This window comes from Seriola lalandi, unplaced genomic scaffold, assembly GCF_002814215.2.
Source record: "Seriola lalandi dorsalis isolate HSWRI2012SDOR001 ecotype SW California unplaced genomic scaffold, Sedor1 jcf7180001973499, whole genome shotgun sequence".
Lineage (NCBI taxonomy): Eukaryota > Metazoa > Chordata > Actinopteri > Carangiformes > Carangidae > Seriola > Seriola lalandi.
In genome coordinates this window covers 109-2,752 of record NW_019444165.1, presented here as the reverse complement: position 1 = coordinate 2,752, position 2,644 = coordinate 109, and the positions used below count along the sequence as shown (strand labels likewise).

Below are 2,644 nucleotides of genomic sequence, written 5' to 3'. Positions count from 1 at the left end.
ATCAGTTATATTGAAGGTGTAGTTTGACATTTTGAGAAATACATGCATTCACTTTTTTTGCTGAGAGGTACATGAGAAGAGTGATAATAATCTGTACGTTAAATATGGAGCTACAGCCAGGAGACATGAAATTAGTTTAGCACAAAGATCAGAATCAATTGGAAACAGCTAGCCTTGCTCAGTCCCCAAATCTAAAAAAAAATCAGCTTACCATCATATCGATCTTTTTTATCTAACTTGCAAATAAGTGCATTTCCCAAAATGTCTGACTGTTCCTTTGTACCTTGGTCGCCCGACAGAGGCTTGTAAATATAGAACAGTAATGTACAGAAGCAAAATGCAAACAAATGACTATAAAGAAAACACTAAAACTATAAGAAACTACAAGAAAACTACAGTAACACAACACTTAACAGAAGGGGGTGTCAAACCTCAGTTTTCATTTGTGATTGTGACCCACCTCAAGCATTTGAAAAGTTCTGGAGACCTGCCGGGTAACCAAACATACAATAAGTAGATCTTTAAACCAAAACAAACGAAACACCTAGAGTCGATGCAACTGGGAAAGTACATAAATACACACATTCAACAAGACACTACAGTCACGCTAGCAGCTCTGTGAGGCTGTACTTGGGCACAGTGGTGCTTGTGCCAACATGCTAATGTCAGCATGCTAGCATGCTCACAATAACAATGTTAACATACTGATACATACTGTTAAGCATTCTAGCATACTAACATTTGTTGATTAGCACTAAACACAAAATACATCTAAGGCTGATGGGAGTGTCATTGGTTTAGCAAGTATTTAGTCATAAACCAAAATACTGGATGAATTGAAATTTTGATCTGATAATGGTGCTAGATAAAAAGTAAAATGAATGATAAAAGGTTTCATGGCAATCCATCCAATAGTTGTTGAAATATTTCAGTCTGGACCAACACCACCAGTCTGGACATCTCTTGAGCTGCTGCTAGCCTGACTGAAAAAGCCTTTCACAACACTGACCATAAAGTTTTGACACCAACATGGACATTTTATTTCTACTCTAATCTGGCTCAAAAATACCTGTCTCAGCTGTCTGTGACACACTGGTCCCTTGGTGTCGGGGGGACAGGAGCAGTGAAACCCCTCAGGGTCAGAGGTCAAGACGAAACATACGCCACCATTTTGACAGGGACTTGACAAACAGGGATCTGGGGGAGGGACGGCCATCTGCAAACTAGCTACTTAAGACCAGTTGAATGTCTGTTAGTGTTAGGTTGCTGAGAGAGTGCCAAAATCATGGACAGGTTTTATGTGTTTTGTATGTGTGTGTGACAAAGAAAGGGATAGAGCGAAAATAGATGAAAATGGCACCACTGAGAGAGAGATAGGACAAACAGACAGAAGCTGAGTCATCTTTACCTCTGATGTTAGGTTGGCATGAGACCTTTCCAGATGTGCAAGTACAAACAGTGCTGAGATCAATTTGCCAGTGCTGGCCATTGTCCACTTCACGTCCCTCCCATTCACATCGTTGCCTCACGCACTCACATCCCTCCAGGTACTTTACACGTGATTGTAGGTCTACATTCTGTTAGAAAACCATAAAATCTATAAAATCCAAATATGTCATGTCGTGTTACATCATATAATTTTTCATGAAAAGTCGCATATTCTATGTGAAATACCATGGCTACCTGAGCTTTGACCATGTCCAGCATACGAGCAAGCTCCTCCATCCTTTTCTCCAGCTTCTTCAGCCTGTCATCTCTCTGGGCCTGAGAAACAGACTTTACCCCTTGAGGAGATCCTGGAGGCCCCAGGACAACACCTCTCTGCAGCTGGTCACTCTGGATGTCTGGGGGATAACGGCTGTTTTTTTTCTCCACTGGCCTGTGGCTTGTTTGAAGTTTACTATGGGAAGCACCCTGCAGCGATGTTCGACTGCTGTCAGTCCAAGAATCTGAGCTCTGGGCGTCTGTGTGCTGAGATGGAGGCAGAGCATCTGTGAAGGAGATGAAGGAGCAAGAGATTCCTGAAGAATTCTTCAATGAAGGAAAGAACAAATCCTAAGCCTAAACAAACATCCTGGAAAACAAAGTCAAAATTAAGACCCACAAGGAGGAATAATAAACAAACTGTTTGGGAGACTTTCTGCCGAAAGATGTAATCTAATGAACGTCAACCACGGTGGTCCTAGTGCTGAGTTGCGAGAATGAGAGGAGTATCTCACTGTTCAGGATTCCAGACAAAATAAGTTGCAAAACAAAGTTCAATCAGTGTTTTACTAGTTCATGTAACTGACAAGAGAGCTCATCTCTGAAAAAATTCTTGTCATCTCTCCCAGCAGAAGGAAATTCAGAACATAATAAATTATCAGGGTCAGTAGAGAGAACGAATGAAGCAAAAGGAAATGAGAAGGGGATGACACTAAAACCTCTGGGGCACTGTAAATTCTCGCCACATGGCAAAACCACACAACATGCTGTCAGAAACGGATACAGAGATGTACTTGTATGGACATGCTCACCAGAAAAACAGAAAACCGAGAGGGGCATTCAGAGAGTGCAAACCTCCACCAAGGCCAATGTCAAACAACAAACAACTACACCAGACTTCAGAGACAAGTATTCAAATTCATAGTAAATAATCCAGATC

At 41.5% G+C, this 2,644-nt stretch overlaps 1 long non-coding RNA gene across 1 annotated transcript; it reads right to left on the bottom strand.

The window, feature by feature from the left end:
• Nucleotides 1-22: 22 nt before the first annotated feature.
• On the bottom strand, nt 23-1,989 carry LOC147820289 (uncharacterized). The gene is made up of 3 exons (XR_015436968.1): nt 1,684-1,989; nt 1,409-1,577; nt 23-1,227 (listed from the first exon to the last, which is right to left on the bottom strand). It is a non-coding gene; the product is annotated as an uncharacterized LOC147820289 (long non-coding RNA).
• Between the last annotated feature and the right edge of the window lie 655 nt (nt 1,990-2,644).